Consider the following 18,525-nt stretch of genomic DNA (forward strand, 5'->3'; position numbering starts at 1 on the left):
TTGCTAAAACCGCCTCCCGGCAAGAATCTTGCCGGGGGGAGTCCTCTTCGTCTCCTTTGCTCTTTGTGGTCTTAGTCTTGGCGTCGTTCTGCTTCTCCTGAGCTTCGTCCTTACCTTGGCTCACCTCCCTTGCCTTGCTCAGTGTGGTGGTGCCCGTGGCTCAGACTGCCCGTGCACAGTTATAGGGGTACAAAAAGCGTACCCCTCTTTTTGTACACCGACAAAGAGATCGAAAGCAACGTCGGGAGTTTTATGACTTTACAATTTGAGCATAATAATTTCTTGAGGAACGAGCTTAAGGAACAAAAAAGCTTTATGGGTTATATGAATAAAGAGCTCGATAATATGTCTAAAGAATTTTATGTTTTGAAATCTTAGATTGCTCATCTCGGAAAATTAATTGCTGAATTTTTGGATAAGCAGGCCACCTTAGTTAATAAGATGAAGATCTAAAAGTTATTGATGTGTCTCCTATTAAATCTTTGTTTTGCAATATGAATCTTGATAATGATGGGACTGAAGATGAGCCACTTTTACCTGGAAGGCGTTCCAAAAATTAGGAGTTTTTAGATCTTGATGGAAAAATTGGTAAAAGTGGGATTGAAGAGGTCAAAACTTTAGATATCAATGAACCCACTATTTTGGATTTCAAGGAATTTAATTATGATAATTGCTCTTTTATAGATGTATTTCCTTGTTGCAATCCGTGCTAAATTCTCCTCATGCTTATAGTCAAAATAAAGCTTTTACTAAACATATCGTTGATGCTTTGATGCAATCTTATGAAGAAAAACTTGAGTTGGAAGTTTCTATCCCTAGAAAACTTTATGATGAATGGGAACCTACTATTAAAATTAAAAAGTAAAGATCATGAATGCTATGCTTTGTGTGATTTGGGTGCTAGTGTTTCCACGATTCCGAAAACTTTATGTGATTTGCTAGGATTCCGTGAATTTGATGATTGTTCTTTAAACTTGCACCTTGCGAATTCCACTATTGAGAAACCTATGGGAAGAATTAATGATGTTCTTATTGTTGCAAATATGAACTATGTGCCCGTAGATTTCATTGTTCTTGACATAGATTGCAATCCTTCATGTCCTATTATTCTTGGTAGACCTTTCCTTCGAATGATTGGTGCAATTATTGATATGAAGGAAGGGAATATTAGATTCCAATTTACGTTAAGGAAAGGCATGGAACACTTCCCTAGAAAGAAAATTAAATTACCATATGAATCTATCATGAGATCCACTTATGGATTGCCTACCAAAGATGGCAATACCTAGATATATACTTGCTTTTATGCCTAGCTAGGGGCGTTAAACGATAGCGCTTGTTGGGAGGCAACCCGATTTTATTTTTATTCCTTGCTTTTTGCGCCTGTTTAGTAATAAATAATTTGTCTAGCATCTATTTTGGTTGTGTTTTTTGTGTTTAATTAGTGTTTGTGCCAAGTAGAACCATTGGGAAGACTTGGGGAAAGTCTTTTTGATCTTGCTGTAAAAAACAGAAACTTTAGCGCTCACAAGAATTACTGCCATTTTTATTTGGAAGGTGACATTTAGTTAATTATTTTTGCAGATGATTAATATATAAATTCCTCATGTCCAGAAAGTTATTTTAGAATTTTTGGGGTTCCAGAAGTTTGCGTTAGCTACAGATTACTACAGATTGTTCTGTTTTTGACAGATTCTGTTTTTCTTGTGTTGTTTTCTTATTTTGATGAATCTATGGCTAGTAAAAGAGTTTATAAACCATATAGAAGTTGTAATACAGTAGGCTTAACATCAATATAAATAAATAATGAGTTAATTACAGTACCTTGAAGTGGTGTTTTGTTTTTTTTCGCTAACGGAGCTCACGAGATTTTCTATTTTGAGTTTTGTGTTGTGAAGTTTTCAAGTTTTGGGTAAAGATTTGATGGATTATGGAACAAGGAGTGGCAAGAGCCTAAGCTTGGGGATGCCCATGGCAACCCAAGGTAATCTAAGGACACCAAAAATCCAAAGCTTGGGGATTCCCCGGAAGGCATCCCCTCTTTCATCTTCGTCCATCGGTAACTTTACTTGGAGCTATATTTTTATTCACCACATGATACGTGTTTTGCTTGGAGAGTCTTGTATGATTTGAGACTTTTCTTTTTAGTTTATCACAATCATCCTTGCTGTACACACCTTTTGATAGAGACACACATGATTCGGAATTTATTAGAATACTCTATGTGCTTCACTTATATCTTTTGAGCTATATAGTTTTTGCTCTAGTGCTTCACTTATATCTTTTAGAGCACGGTGGTGGATTTGTTTTATAGAAACTATTGTTCTCTAATGCTTCACTTATATTATTTTGAGAGTGCTACAAAACATCATGGTAATTTGCTTTAATCATAAAAATTAGTCCTAAAGTGATAGGCATCCAAGATTAGTAAAAAATTCTTATGAGTGTGTTGAATACTATGAGAAGTTTGATGCTTGATAATTGTTTTGAGATATGAAGATGGTGATATTAGAGTCATGATAGTTGAGTGGTTATGAATTTGAGAAATACTTGTGTTAAAGTTTGTGATTCCTGTAGCATGCACGTATGGTGAACCGTTATTTGATGAAGTGGGAGCATGATTTATTTATTGATTGTCTTCATTATGAGTCGCGGTCGGGGGCGAGCGATGGTCTTTTCCTACCAATATACCCCCCTAGAAGCATGCATGTAATACTTTGCTTTGATAACTTGTAGATTTTTGCAACAAGTATATGAGTTATTTATGACTAATATTGAGTCCATGGATTATACGCACTCTCATCCTTCCACCATTGCTAGCCTCCCTAATACCGCACACTTTTCGCCGGTATCATACACCCACCATATACCTTCCTCAAAACAACTACCATACCTACCTATCATGGCATTTCCATAGCCATTCCGAGATATATTGCCATGCAACTTACCACCGTTTCGTTTTCTATGACACGCTTCATCATTGTCATAATTTCTTTGCGTGATCATGTAGTTGACATCGTATTTGTGGCAAAGCCACCATTCATAATTCTTTCATACATGTCACTCTTGATTCCTTGCATATCTCGGTACACCGCCAGAGGCATTCACATAGAGTCATATTTTATTCTAAGTATTGAGTTGTAATTCTTGAGTTGTAAGTAAATAAAGTGTGATGATCATCATTATTAGAGCATTGTCCCAAGTGAGGAAAGGATGATGGAGACTATGATCCCCCCACAAGTTGGGATGAGACTCCGGACGAAAAAAAGTGGAAAGGCCATAAAAAAGGAGAAGGCCCAAAAAATGAGAGAAAAAGAGAGAAGGGACAATGCTACTATCCTTTTTCCACACTTGTGCTTCAAAGTAGCACGATGATCTTCATGATAGCGAGTCTCCTATGATATCACTTTCATATACTATTGGGAATTTTTCATTATAGAACTTGGCTTGTATATTCCGATGATGGGCTTCCTCAAAATGCCCTAGCTCTTCATGAGCAAGCAAGTTGTATGCACACCCACTTAGTCTCTTTTGTTGAGCTTTCATATACTTATAGCTCTAGTGCATCCGTTGCATGGCAATCCCTACTCACTCACATTGATATCTATTGATGGGCATCTCCATAGCCCGTTGATATGCCTAGTGGATGCGAGACTATCTTCTCCTTTTTTGTCTTCTCCACAACCACCATTCTATTCCACATATAGTGCTATGTCCATGGCTCACGCACATGTATTGCGTGAAGATTGAAAAATTTTGAGAACATCAAAAGTATGAAACAATTGCTTGGCTTGTCATCGGGGTTGTGCATGATTTAAATATTTTGTGTGATGAAGATAGAGCATAGCCAAACTATATGATTTTGTAGGGATAACTTTCTTTGGCCATGTTATTTTGAGAAGACATAATTGCTTAGTTATTATGCTTGAAGTATTATTATTTTTATGTCAATATTAAACTTTTGTCTTGAATCTTTTGGATCTAAATATTCATACCACAAATAAGAGAATTACATTGAAAATTATGCTAAGTAGCATTCCACATCAAAAATTCTATTTTTATCATTTACCTACTCGAGGACGAGCAGGAATTAAGCTTGGGGATGCTTGATAGGTCTCCAACGTATCTATAATTTTTTATTGTTCCATGCTATATTATATTCTATTTTGGATGTTTAATGGGCTTTATTATACACTTTTATATTAATTGTGGGACTAACCTATTAACCGGAGGCCCAGCCCAAATTGCTGTTTTTTGCCTATTTCAGTGTTTCGCAGAAAAGGAATATCAAACGAAGTCCAAACGGAATGAAACCTTCAAGAACGTGATTTTCTCAACAAACGTGATCCAGGAGACTTGGAGTGGTGCTACGTCTTGAGATTGCGTTGGTTTTCCCCGAAGAGGAAGGGATGATGCAACAGAGTAGCGTAAGTATTTCCCTCAGTTTTTGAGAACCAAGGTATCAATCGAGTATGAGGCTTCGCTCAAGTCCCTCGTACCTGCACAAAACAATAGCTACTCACAACCAACGCGATTAGGGGTTGTCAATCCCTTCTGGTCACTTATGAGAGTGAGATCTTATAGATATAATATTTTTGGTATTTTTGGTATAAAGATGCAAAGTAAAAAGTAAAAGCAAAGTAAAAAGCAAAGCAAGATTAAAGTGATCGAGATTGATATGATGAGAATAGACCTGGGGGCCATAGGTTTCACTAGTGGCTTCTCTCAAGAGCATAAGTATTCTATGGTGGGTGAACAAATTACTGTTGAGCAATTGACAGAATTGAGCATAGTTATGAGAATACCTAGGCATGATCATGTATATAGGCATCACGACCGTGATAAGTAGACCGAAATGATTCTGCATCTACTACTATTACTCCACTCATCGACCGCTATCCAGCATGCATCTAGAGTATTAAGTTAAAAACAGAGTAATGCCTTAAGCAAGATGACATGATGTAGAGAGATAAATTCATGCAATATGAAATAAACCCCATCTTGTTATCCTCGATGGCAACGATACAATACGTGCCTTGCTGCCCCTTCTGTCACTGGGAAAGGACACCGCAAGATCGAACCCAAAGCTAAGCACTTCTCTCATGGCAAGAACTACCTATCTAGTTGGCCAAACCAAACGGATAATTCGAAGAGACTTGCAAAGATAACCAATCATACATAAAAGAATTCAGAGAAGATTCAAATATTATTCATAGATAGACTTGATCATAAACCCACAATTCATCGGTCTCAACAAACACACTGCAAAAAAGAAGATTACATCGAATAGATATCCACAAGAGAGAGGGACAACTTTGTATTGAGATCCAAAAAGAGAGAAGAAGCCATCTAGCTACTAACTATGGACCCGAAGGTCTGAGGTAAACTACACACACTTCATCGGAGAGGCTATGATGATGTAGAAGCCCTCCGTGATGACGGCCCTCTCCGGCGGAGCTCCGGAACAGGCCCCAAGATGGGATCTCGTGGATACAGAAAGTTGCAGAGGTGGAATTAGGTTTTTGGCTCCTGTTCTGATTGTTTGGGGGTACGTAGGTATATATAGGAGGAAGGAGTACATCGGTGGAGCATCAAGGGGCCCACGAGGCAGGGGGGCGCGCCCTAGGGGGGGCGCCCCCCACCCTCGTGACCGCCTCTTTGACTCCTTGGAGTAGAGTCCAAGTCTCCTGGATCACATTCAGTGAGAAAATCACGTTCCCGAAGGTTTTATTCCATTTGGACTCCGTTTGATATTCCGTTTCTTCGAAATACTGAAATAGGCAAAAAAACAGCAATTCTGGGTTGGGCCTCCGGTTAATAGGTTAGTCCCAAAAATAATATAAAAGTGGAAAATAAAGCCCAATATAGTCCAAAATAGTAGATAATATAGCATGGAGCAATCAAAAATTATAGATACGTTGGAGGCCACGAGGCAGGGGGTGCGCCCTCCACCCTCGTGGGCCCCTCCTTGCTCCACCAACCTAGTTCTTCCTTCTATATAAGTCCACGTACACCGCAAACATCCAGGAGCACCACGAAAACCTAATTCCACCGCCGCAACCTTCTGTGCCTGAGAGATCCCATCTTGGGGCCTTTTCCGGCGCTCCGTCGAAGGGGGCATTGATCACCCGGGCACCGCTATCCGCACAAGAAGACCCCAACTCCGCACTCCAGGCGGCCCTCGCACCACCCAATGCTTGCGGGCACGGGCTGCGGTGGCCGACGCCCACCGCCCTCGTGCCGCGGCGCACGCGCGCAACCACGCGATCCTCAGGTTACGCAGCGGTAACAGTGCCGCACACCCGAAGGGAGCAGGCGAACATGTGAGCCGCTCTCATCGTGGAACAGGAGTTGCTGCGGTGCGGATTGGCAGAGAGCGGCTACGATGCACTACTGGAGAGAGTTGCTGAACTACTGGACGCCGCCCGCAGAGGTACGCCGCCTTTCTGCTCCTTGGCCACACCCTAGGTTGTGGTGGAGGCGCGCGCGAGGCCTAGGCGAGCTCGTGCGCCCCATGGGGCGTCAAGGGGATCCGACAACACCAACACAGGCCTTGGCACGGGCCGCCCTGCCCCGACCACGCCATCACTAGGAGGGACAAGCACTGGCGGCCCATCGCGGGGGCGCACCGGGATGCCACACAGCGGCCACCAGGGCCAAACGCCGCAAATGGTGGCTCAAGGCGTAGGGCACCTGGGTGGCGGTTCTGACGAGGCGACCGCGGACGCCTACGTGCCCCGCATGGTGAATCTGGAGTACCTACCGGGGGAAGGCCCCGTTCTGTTCCCCGGACCAGGATGGGCGGCTGGAGGGCCCGGGGCGCGGGCCTTCCACGAGCCGCCCGGAGGCTTTGTCGACCCCCTCAGCGACGATGACGGTGGGGTACAACCACAGGAGCAAGCTTACGCTAACCCTGAACTACAGGAGAACCAAGATGTAGTTGCAGTTAGAGACCTCACGGCAGTGGCCCTTCCCTCGGTAGGGGTGGTGCTCTGGGGATTATGTGGGAGAGGCCGGGAGCCGAGCTCTCCCCCGTGCCACACGGAGCGAGGTGCTACATGGAGGTAGGTCCTCTGTTGGGGGAAGCGCTGGCGAGCCCCCCCCCCCCCCCGGGGCAGAGGGCCCGTGGTCGCCAAGGGCGCTGATAGCGTCCCCTTTGCCCCTTGGTCTCGTCCTGGTTTTCGGACACCCCAATGGTGGTCGTGGGTGGCGCAGGGCAGGGCCCTCACCTGGTGATACGTCCATTTTGCATCAAGCTTTTATATCGGTATTTATTGCATTATGGACTGTTATTACACATTATGTCACAATACTTACGCCTTTTCTCTCTTATTTTACCAGGTTTACATGAAGAGGGAGAATGCCGGCAGCTGGAATTCTGGGATGGAAAAGGAGCAAATATTAGAGACCTATTCTGCACAACTCCAAAAGTCCTGAAACTCCACGAAAGTCAGTTTTGGAATATATAAAAAATATTGGGCGAAGAAAGCACCAGAGGGGCCACCCACCATCCACGAGGGTGGGGGCGTGCCATACCCCCTGGGCGCGCCCCCTACCTCGTGGGCCCCCTGACAGGCCTCCGGTGCCCATCTTTTGCTGTATGAAATCTTTCACCCTGGAAAAAATATAGAGGAAGCTTTCGGGACGAAGCGCAGCCGTCTCAAGGTGGAACCTTGGCGGAACCAATCTAGGGCATTGGCGGAGCTGTTCTACCGGGGAAACATCCCTTCGGGAGGGGGAAATTGTCACCATCGTCATCAGCATCGATCCTCTCATTGGGAGGGGGGTCAATCTCCATCAACATCTTCACCAGCACCACGTCCTCCCAAACCCTAGTTCATCTCTTGTATCCAATCTTTGTCTCAAATCCTCAGATTGGTACCTGTGGGTTGCTAGTAGTGTTGATTACTCCTTGTAGTTGATGCTAGTTGGTTTATTCGGTGGAAGATTATATGTTCAGATGCTTTATGCATATTAATACCCCTCTAATTATGAACATGAATATGATTCGTGAGTAGTTACGTTTGTTCCCGAGGACATGGGAGAAGTCTTGCTATAAGTAGTCATGTGAATTTGGTATTCGTTCAATATTTTGATGAGATATATGTTGTCTTTCCTCCAGTGGTGTCATGTGAACGTCGACTACATGACACTTCACCATTCTTTGGGCCTAGGGGAAGGCATTGGTAAGTAATAAGTAGATTATGGGTTGCTAGAGTGATAGAAGCTTAAACCCTAGTTTATGCGTTGCTTCGTAAGGGGCTGATTTGGATCCACATGTTTCATGCTATGGTTAGGTTTACCTTAATACTTCTTTTATAGTTGCGGATGCTTGCAAGAGGGGTTAATCGTATGTGGGATGCTTGTCCAAGGAAGGGCAGTACCCAAGCACCGGTCCACCCACATATCAAATTATCAAAGTAATGAATGTGAATCATATGAGCATGATGAAAACTAGCTTGACGATAATTCCCATGTGTCCTCGGGAGCGCTTTCCTTCATATAAGAGTTTGTCCAGGCTTGTCCTTTGCTACAAAAAGGATTGGGCCACCTTGCTGCACCTTGTTTACTTTTATTACTTGTTACCCGTTACAAATTACCTTATCACAAAACTATCTATTACCGATAATTTCAGTGCTTGCAGAGAATACCTTACTGAAAACTGCTTATCATTTCCTTCTGCTCCTCGTTGGGTTTGACAGTATTACTTATCGAAAGGACTACGATAGATCCCCTATACTTGTGGGTCATCAAGACTCTTTTCTGGCGTCATTGCTGGGGAGTGAAGCGCCTTTGGTAAGTGGAATCTGGTAAGGAAAAATTTATATAGTGTGCTGAAATTTATTGTCACTTGTTACTATGGAAAGTAATCCTTTGAGGGGTTTGTTCGGGGTATCTTCACCCCGACCAGTAGAGAAAATAGTTGCTCCTCAACCTACTGAACCTAATGAAAATGTTTACTTTGAAATTCCTTCGGGTATGATAGAGAAAATGCTAGCTAATCCTTTTACAGGAGATGGAACATTACATCCCGATTTGCACCTAATCTATGTGGATGAAGTTTATGGATTATTTAAGCTTGCAGGTGTGACACCCCGAGTCCGATGCGCCAGGTGTCTTCTAGTTATTCGTTGTTGTTGCCATGTCTTTCACTTGCGTGTTGCATTTTCCATGTCATCATCCGCATTGCATCATCATGTTTTCAAAACTTGCATCTGTCCCGACCTCCCTGTTCCTTCTGTTGTCCGTTCTGAGCTCAGACACTCTCGCACGCGCCCGTGGCATGTCTGGAATAGTATTTTTATAAGTGGCCATAAAATTTTCTCGGAATGGGTTGAAAGTTGGCATGCGGTGTTGTTATGTTGTAGGTAGGCCGCCTGCCAAGTTTCATCATATTCGGAGTCCGTTTGACGCCCCAACGGATAACTATAGCGGCAGTATAGCCGGTCTTTTCATCGGACGTTTTCGGTCTTCGAAAACCGTGCTGGGCTGCATCTCTCCCCTATTAGACCAACCCGCTCTCCATAGTCCACCTAGGCCCATGCCTACCCCTCTTTGTGCCGTGCATAGACCTCTCGTGTGCGTCCGAAACTGCCCCGAACCCGTACCGCTCAGTCATCACCGTTGCGTTCGGATCAGCCCCAAACATCTGCAAAACATCTCCATTTTCTTATTAGGACTTCCTAGCCTATTTATTCGTGACCGTCTGATTACGATCGATGGGACGAGGTAGCCCCTAAGCCTAGTCCACCTGCTATATATTCACCGGACCAAACTTTAGCCCAACGCTAAAATCTAGGAAGTTTGTCCCTGCCGCCGCCACACTCATCTCCCATGTCAGGATCCTCCCCGATCCAAAAATCCCCCTCGTTTTCTTCACCGGACCAACCAGCCGCAGCCTCCTCCTTCCTCGATCTCCCCTGCCACCCAGTCTCGTCCATCCATCCATCCATCGATCCCCTGAGCAGCCAGATTCGGCCCTTCTCGACCAGCAGAGCTCGCCCGCCTCCTCTGCCTTGACCCCGTCGTCCTCCGTCTACGTCGTAGCGCTGCTGGACCAGCAACTCCGTTGCGCCGGCCATGCTCCTCCGCGCTGGTTAGCAGCAGCGCACCCCGGCGCCCTGCTACGGACCTCGACCTTGTTGCCCCGACCCCTCTCGACTTGTCGGCGAGCCGTTAGCCATGGAGACCACCGTGACAAGGCTAGCCCACATCGCCCTTCAACTTTTCCTCTATCCTTCTTCCACCTCCCAAATCTCTTTGCTCCCCTCTGCTGCCATGGACAGGGCTTCGACGCCGTTGTCCTCCCACTGGTTCGTCATCGCTGCCGGATCCGCCTCGCCGAGTCCTTGCCCCCGCGCTAGTTCTGCGCCTTGCCATGGCGCCGCCGCCGAGGATGCGCAGCCTTCTTCGGCTCCGCCCACAAGCTGTCGCTAGACCCGCCTCCATCAGCCTCCATTCGGCACGTCGCCGCCGGGATCTGCTCGCCGCCTCACTGACCCGCCACTTCGCACGCCCGCCCGCCTCACCGCAAGTTCCCAGCGTCATCTCCTTCTGCTCGAGCGAGGGAGACTAGCAACAACTCTTCTGCATCGATACTCTCTGACTTGAGCGCTCGCGTTGACCAAACAAAGCAAGCGCCAGGCCCATCCAGCTTCTTTGCCATGGCCCAGCCGCACCTCATCCATCCACCGACCGGGCCGAGGCCCAGATCTGCCAGCTCCCTGAAGGCCCAAAGTGAGCATCCCCTCTCCACTCCCTCTCCTGTACACTACCGGGCCAACCAGATTCGGCCCAGTGTGTTTTTCTTCCTTGTCTGCGACTTTAGCAATATTCCAGTGTTTTACCTGTCTTGCAGAAAACCCCCCAAGCTTCATGCATATAATTACTCACAAACTGTGCATCATATTAAAACAAAGTTTATATGAAAAAAGCTTAGATTTTTGTGTAGTTTCATAATATCCAACATTCGACCATGTCTAAAATGTTTACACTGTTGTTTGTTTATTTTTGCTTAATTGCCATGTTAAAATGATTTAATTCATAACAAAATAACCGTAACTCCAAACCTAACAAACTTTATATGTAAATGGGGTATAAAAATGCCTAGTTTAACATGGTGCACTCATCTTGCATGTTTAATAAATCTGAAATATGCTTTAGGGCAGAACAGTACCAAACCTAAAAAAATTATGCACATGAGGATTTTCCAGAATTGTTGTTTGTTATTTCCGGCCTCATTTAAACTTGACTAGATAGCTAGTTTTATTATGCTTCACCCCTTGCCATGCTAACCAACATTTAATTTTGTGGAGTACTTAAATGGGAGAGAACTAAATAATTGTTGTGGTGTTTCGTTAATATGCAACTTGTTGCATATGGAGCTCCACTTAATTTGTAGTTTTGCTTGTGCACTTTGCCATGCCATGCCTTTTTAACCGGATATGCATCATACTTGGTTGTGCATCATGCCATGTTCATGTGTTGGTTGTTGTGACAGCCTGATTTTTGGCCCTTTCTTTTTCTTTTGTTTTTCTGAGGTTTTTGCCTGAGATTCTCTTTTTCCGTGGTTTTGTGGTCTGGAAACTGAAGAAGATGCCCTCTTCTTTGCTTTCAGAGTGGCTTGTCATACCCAAATCCTTCCTTAGACCCTGTCCTTTTCATCCTAGCCCAAATCCCAATATTCTTTTTATTGGGAATACTCCTTTTCTATTAAAGGAATAACTCAAATTGCCCTAGGTTGTGAAGCAACCTATATTTCTATCACTCCTAAAATTCCCAAATAATTCTCATAAATTTTTTGGATCCTATCTTCATCAAATATGGCAAAATATTTAATTTGCCATGTTCCTCATCATGCTCAATTAATTCATTTCCTATTCTGTCCTAAATGGCAGAATGTGAAGCAAGTGCTATTTTCCTTTTCCCTATTGACCTCAAACTTCTTGGACACCTTTTCCGGTCCATATAATTGCCACATGCCAAAGTGCAACCTCATTTGCCTAGTAATTATTTAATTATGATTTTCCAAAGTTCCTGTCTGATGGAACTGGTTGTGAAGGAAGTACAAATTAGGCATATCGAAATGAGTTGCAATTTTGCATGGACCTTCATATAACCAAGACATAACCCTCCACCAAAGTAGAGCTCATGTCATGCCTCCATATGAGCTCACCTTCAATTCTTTGATTCTGTCCAAAATTTCAGATTGTGAAGCAAGTATATTTTATCTTGCTCCATTATGGCTGCCAATTTTTCTAGGCCTTCTATTATCCATATAACCTACCTCCACCCATTTTGGGCATGTTTCATCAAGCCATTTGTCCTCTAGAATTTTTGCAAGTTTCTGTCCAGAGGAAATGTTTGTGAAGGAAGTACCATTTTGGTTTATCCAATTGGTATGAAACTTTTTGAGCATCTTCATAGGACCTATTGACTCTGCCTTGCCCAATTTGAGCTCAAGTTGATGCTTCATCAGAGTGCATCATCCAAATCTTGATTCTGGACCATCTTTGGCAGTTGCAAAGCAACTCTGTTAAATCTTGATCCAAACCCCTCCATAGTTATCAGGATGTAAGTCCTTCTTACCCTCAACCTACCAGAAAACTCCATTAACCTCAATCAAGTCTCTGTGGATCAGCAGTGCTCGATCAAGTTTACTCCAGTAAACTTCAGAGGTGGTTTACCACTTCACCGGAGCACTTTCAACCAATCTACCACCGCAGTTGCAGCCTCCCCAGGAAGAACAAGCACCCAGACATTGTTTGGTCGGCCGTGTGCCACTGTGTGCACCAGTGCACGCAGTGATCACGAGCTTTGGCATGCAATGCGCGCGCTTTGCTGCCGTTGGCCGCGTCCAGGGCGTCTTCTAGCTCGGGCCCCTCCCCCTCTCGTTGTCTTCGTGCTCGTGAGCATGTCCAACAGCTATCCCGCGTCGTCGCCGTCCTCCTGGAGCCATCTCCCCCTCCGTCAGCCCCTCCGTCAGCTCTCATCGCCGCGCACCCATGGACACACTGTGGCCGACCGAAGCTTTAATGGCGTTCGGCCGCTTCTCGTCTACGCCCTCGGCCCCTCTTGCACAATGCACCTCTGTAGCTCGTCCACACTCCCCCTCGCCGTGTTCCCGTGCTCGCCCGTGCTCGCTGAACATCGCCAGAGCTTTGGCCGAGCTCGAGTGGCGGCACTCGGCCATGGCCTCCCTCGCCCGGCTATAAATAGCCATCCCCGCAGCCTCCCGAGCACCTCATCAGCCTTGCCTCACTCCCGGCTTCCTCCTCGTCCACTCGCTTGAGCTCCAGAGCCGCCCCTCGCCTCCCTCTACCGCCATGGTCGCCGCAGCCTCCCTCCTAAATTCACCCCATCCGAGTCCTCCCCCTCCTTTCTGCCGCCACCAGAGGACTCCTCGGACCTCCACGATCCTCCCCGTGCCCTCGCCCCCTCGGCGGATCCACCCTGGCCACGATGCCCAACCCCACCCGAAGCCATCTCCGTCGGAGTCCACGCCCTCATCACTCCGGTCCTCCTCGGCATCCGTGTCCATCCTAGATGGACGCGGCACTCTTCCCCGAGCTCGTCGGTACCCGGAGCGACGACAACGGTGGCAGGAGTCGACGGGGCTCGTCGCCGGAGCCGCGCCCCTGCTCTGCTCCGTCAGGCACGCGCGAGGAGGAAGAAGGAGCCAGGCCAGGCTGGCCCCTCCTCCCCGCGGACCCCACCTGGCAGCGACCCAGGCGGCCGGTCCTGCCCCTGCATGCGTTGACCCGGGCGGCTGACCTGGATAAGTGACGGGCCCCACCCGTGGGACCCGCACGTCAGTTGCTCAAACCCCTGCCCCGCCTCTACCACGTGTTTAAGTGGAGGCGTATACTCATGAGTACGTTTTTGTTTCCAGAAAGCGTATTTCCTCTTTGTTTCAGCCCAGAATACGTTTTCTTAAATAGAAAGCGTATTTCTAACTTTGCGCTTCTGCCTTATCCACTCAGGGACTTGTTTGTGATGATATTTTTGCAGAAAAGTCCCTGAACTTCAACCCTTCATATCTTTTTGATCCTAACTCCAAATGAGGTGATTCCAAAGCCCATGTATTTGTTTCGTCGAGCACGTTCCGTTGGGTTCAGTTTCACTATGGTTTGACACTATGAAAATGACCTTTTTGCCCTTGCACGTAAACAGCCCCTTCGAGAGAGAACTGTTTCCGGCAAATGTTTCCGCGGCTTCACCGCACTGCTCCCCGGAGTTTTCTTCATCCTCAGGCAAGCCACAATACCCACTTGCATGATAGTCATGTAGTAGCCATGGTTTTCAACTTGAATATTTATTAAATGATTGCTTGTTTAAAATATGGTTATCGTTGTTTCGGTAATGTTTCTGGGTTAGTGCTTACTTGCTTGCTATGTTGTTATGCACCTGGTTCTCATGCCATGCTAGTTGCTAGTATTACTTTCATATTACCATGATTGATAGTAGTACATGTTGGGTTGGTCATGTTCTTCGGTGCATGACTAGCATCGGTTACCGAGTATTGTTAATATGCATTGTTCCTTTACTACTAGTTGGTTAAGTGTTTACTCGGTAATGTTGTTGATGAGTTCTTGCATGTTATTTATGGTTGATGCTAGTGGTCATGTTATACTATGAGTAGTGTTGCACTTGTAATATTTATGCTCGTCATTATGCCATGTTCAATTGGAGATTATTTCATAGTTGATATGATGGACATTTATGTTGCATCCTGTGCTTATGTTGATATCATGCTCATGCATTGTAATTGCATCATGTTATTTTATCATGGCTCAACATTTTGCATTCAAGTTTAACCGGATTAAATTGAACTTGAACAACTGTTGGCTGAGTCATGGTGCCACCATATCGAAACTGACCAGTGCAACCACGCTTACGTTTGAGGGAAGGTCCTAACTGGGTCTATTGTCGTGCCTCTCGCCGGTGCCTCCCACGAGGGAAGGTTATGGGCATGCTTACCCTGATCAGGTAGGCGGACATAACCTTGTGTGCATGTTGTTTTTATTTTTATGGATCTGGTCCCCGTGAGGGACGTTTGGCCACGATGGTGGTCGGTGTGTCTTTGGTAGACACGGGGCCACCCAGGACTAGCCCAGTTGGGAGTGGGTCGGAGTGGCTGGGAGGGTGTCATGGCAGTAGATCGGTTTTGTCGGAACGCCATTGGTCCACCCGATTAGGAGTGCGAGGCCATGGGTTCCGTGGTGTGGGTACAGTGTGCTACCTCTGCAGAGTGTATATTAAACCTATCGATAGGGCCCAGTTCCTGTCGGTCCCACCGTGAGTGAACAACATTAATAATAACTTGATTAATGACAACCTCGGTTCGACGATGAGATAAGTTGTTTGTGATCGCCGGAATGATCACCTTTTGAGACCAAGTGTTGGTCATGGTTGTGATCGCCGGACTGATCACCGTGGTATCGAGGATATCGAGTTGTTGGATATTCGTGATGTTGTGCAAGAATCATGGGTAAGGATCAAGCTCCTTGTGGTCATTTAATGATTACTACGGTATTGTTTATACCAAGCTTGATTTGATCCTGAGATGATCGCGTGATGTCCGAGGATGGTAAGTGATGCATGTGATGGTTACGTAGTAACCTGAGCAGAATAAATAGTGCATATAATGTCATCATGTTGCATGCTAGTATCGTCGAATTCATATGTTCATGCTATGCTCATGTTGTTCTAGCTGTATCATGTTCATGCCATGCTCATATTGTTCTAGCAGTATTATGTTCATGTTGTTCATGCCATGTTATTTTGATGATCTCATGATAATTCCTGCTTAACCTGTAATTGCCATGCTGTTGTTGTCTTGAATGCTCCTGGTTAATTGTGATCTTGCAAGTACATTCAATGTACTGACTTGGCGTGTCATGCCAGATTGCAGGTCGTGCCGGGATTGATTGCTTGTTTGGTGTTGTTCCTGTGTTCGCGAGTTAGGATGAGCATTCCAGCCATAGTCCCTGTGGAGTGGAGTTCACCACCATCGTCGTTGTTCCGCTGCTAGAGTTATTTCACTGCTTCGAGTTGTTCTACTTCTGGCATAGAGCAACTGAGGATGGTGTAGTGTCGTCGTGCCGATGTTATTCATTGTAATATCGGAGACCTTGTAATCATATTCGTGTCATAATAGTAAGCTGGTTTGTTCCATGCTAAGCAGTGTCGTATTCCAGAAGACTTCTCCTCGATCTCTGGGCTGGAATACGGGGCGTTCCGTTTTTCTCTGAGCCAGGGTGCCACAACTGTTTACTATGTTGCTTGCTCCTTTCCGGGTTGCTACTCTTGTTAGCTTCGGTTTTCGTTCCAGAGTTGTGAGGATCCGTTCGACTGCGTCCATTTGTCTTCTTCATGGACTCGTTCTTCTTCCTTGAGGAATCTCAGGCAAGATGACCATACCCTCGAAATCACTTCTATCTTTGCTTGCTAGTTGCTCGCTCTATTGCTATGTTGCGATACCTACCACTTGCTATAACATGCCTCCCATATTGCCATGTCAAGCCTCTAACCCACCTTTCCTAGCAAACCGTTGTTTGGCTATGTTACCGCTTTTGCTCAGCCCCTCTTATAGCGTTGCTAGTTGCAGGTGAAGATGAAGTTTGTTCCATGTTGGAACATGGATATGTTGGGATATCACAATATCTCTTATTTTAATTAATTCATCTATATACTTGGTAAAGGGTGGAAGGCTCGTCCTTATGCCTGGTGTTTTGTTCCACTCTTGCCACCCTAGTTTCCGTCATACCGGTGTTATGTTCCTTGATTTTGTGTCCCTTACGCGGTTGGGTGTTATGGGAACCCCTTGACAATTCGCTTAGAATAAAACTCCTCTAGCAAGGCCCAACCTTGGTTTTACATTTGTCTAACAACCTATATTTTTCCCTTGGGAGTAATTAACCCGAGGGTCAACTTATTTTAACCCCCCCGGGCCAGTGCTTCTCTAAGTGTTGGTCCGAACTAGAGCACCGTGCGGGACCGTCCCTTGGAAACTCGGGTTATGTTGGTACCTGTATGCTTAGCTTATCCGGTGTTGCCCTGAGAACGAGATATGTGCAGCTCCTATCGGGATGTTGGCGCATCGGGCGGTCCTGCTGGTCTTGTTTTACCATTGTTGAAATGTCTTGTAACCGGGATTCTAAGACTGATCGGGTCTTCCTGGGAGAAGGAATATCCTTCATTGACCGTGAGAGCTTGTGATGGGCTAAGTTGGGACACCCCTGCAGGGTTTGAACTTTGGAAAGTCGTGCCTGCGATTATGGGCAGATGGGAATTTGTTAATGTCCGGTTGTAGAGAACTTCACACTTGACTTAATTAAAATGCATCAACCGCGTGTGTAGCCGTGATGGTCTCTTCTTGGCGGAGTCCGGAAAGTGAACACGGTTCTTGTGTTATGCTTGAACGTAAGTAGCTTCAGGATCACTTCTTGATCACTTCTAGCTTCACGACCGTTGCGTTGCTTCTCTTCTCGCTCTTATTTGCGAATGTTAGCCACCACATATGCTTAGTATTTGCTACAGCTCCACCTCACTACCCTTTCCTACCCATAAGCTTAAATAGTCTTGATCTCGCGGGTGTGAGATTTCTGAGTCCTCGTGGCTCACAGATACTTCCAAACAGTTGCAGGTGCCGATGATACCAGTGCAGGTGACGCAACCCAGCTCAAGTGGGAGCTCGATGAAGATCTTGGTCGTTGTTTTGTTTTGTTTTGTTTCCTTTTGATCAGTAGTGGAGCCCAGTTGGGACGATCGGGGATCTAGCATTTAGGGTTGTCTTCTTTTATTTTGGCTCCGTAGTCGGACCTTGGTTGTATTCTGGATGATGTATGTTTAACTTGTATTTGTGTGAAGTGGCGATTGTAAGCGAACTCTTTATCCCGTTCTTATTCAGTACATGGGGTGTGTGAAGATTACCCCTCTTGCGACAAGCCTACCATGCGGCTATGCCTCTAAGCCGTGCCCCGACACGTGGGAGATATAGCCGCATTGTGGGTGTGACAAGTTGGTAATCAGAGCCATCCCCGACTTAGGAGCCCCCTGCTTGATCGAATCGCTGACATTGTTGAGTCTAGAAGAAAATGTTTTGAGTCTTAGGTTATATATATCGGAGAGTAGGATTCTTTTTACTCCCCAGTCCCTTCGTCGCTCTGGTGAGGCATCCTGATGTAGAGTTTTGACTCTTCTCTTCTCAAATTTCACGAATTTTTTTTAGGATCACGCGGGTATCTTGGAATCGTTCTGATGGTTTTGTGATGAGAACTTTGTTCTTGGTGCCTCCTAACATTTAGGGGTTGTGGCAGTGTCCCGAGGATTTGAGCTCCGAGGTGTTGTCGTCACAATTTTATCATTGCAGTTCTGAAATATCTGAGTTTCACCGACATCAAAAATCTCTTTTATGCAGTTGTTAGTGAGATAACCTCGAAGCCACCCTGTACTGGGGCAGGAGTTCGGGAGTATTTCGATAACTCGTATAATAGATGCTTTTCGAAGGATGAGGTAAATGAT

The 18,525-nt window shown here is 45.7% G+C and overlaps 1 long non-coding RNA gene across 1 annotated transcript; it reads left to right on the forward strand.

Moving 5' to 3' along the window:
* The first annotated feature begins 13,091 nt into the window (after positions 1-13,091).
* Positions 13,092-16,745, forward strand: LOC147985534 (uncharacterized). The gene is made up of 4 exons (XR_015615126.1): positions 13,092-13,873; positions 14,011-14,064; positions 14,173-14,252; positions 15,907-16,745. It is a non-coding gene; the product is annotated as an uncharacterized LOC147985534 (long non-coding RNA).
* The last annotated feature ends 1,780 nt before the right edge of the window (positions 16,746-18,525 follow it).

Source organism: Triticum urartu, chromosome 2A (genome assembly GCF_056163025.1).
Source record: "Triticum urartu cultivar PI428250 chromosome 2A, HENAU_Tu73, whole genome shotgun sequence".
Lineage (NCBI taxonomy): Eukaryota > Viridiplantae > Streptophyta > Magnoliopsida > Poales > Poaceae > Triticum > Triticum urartu.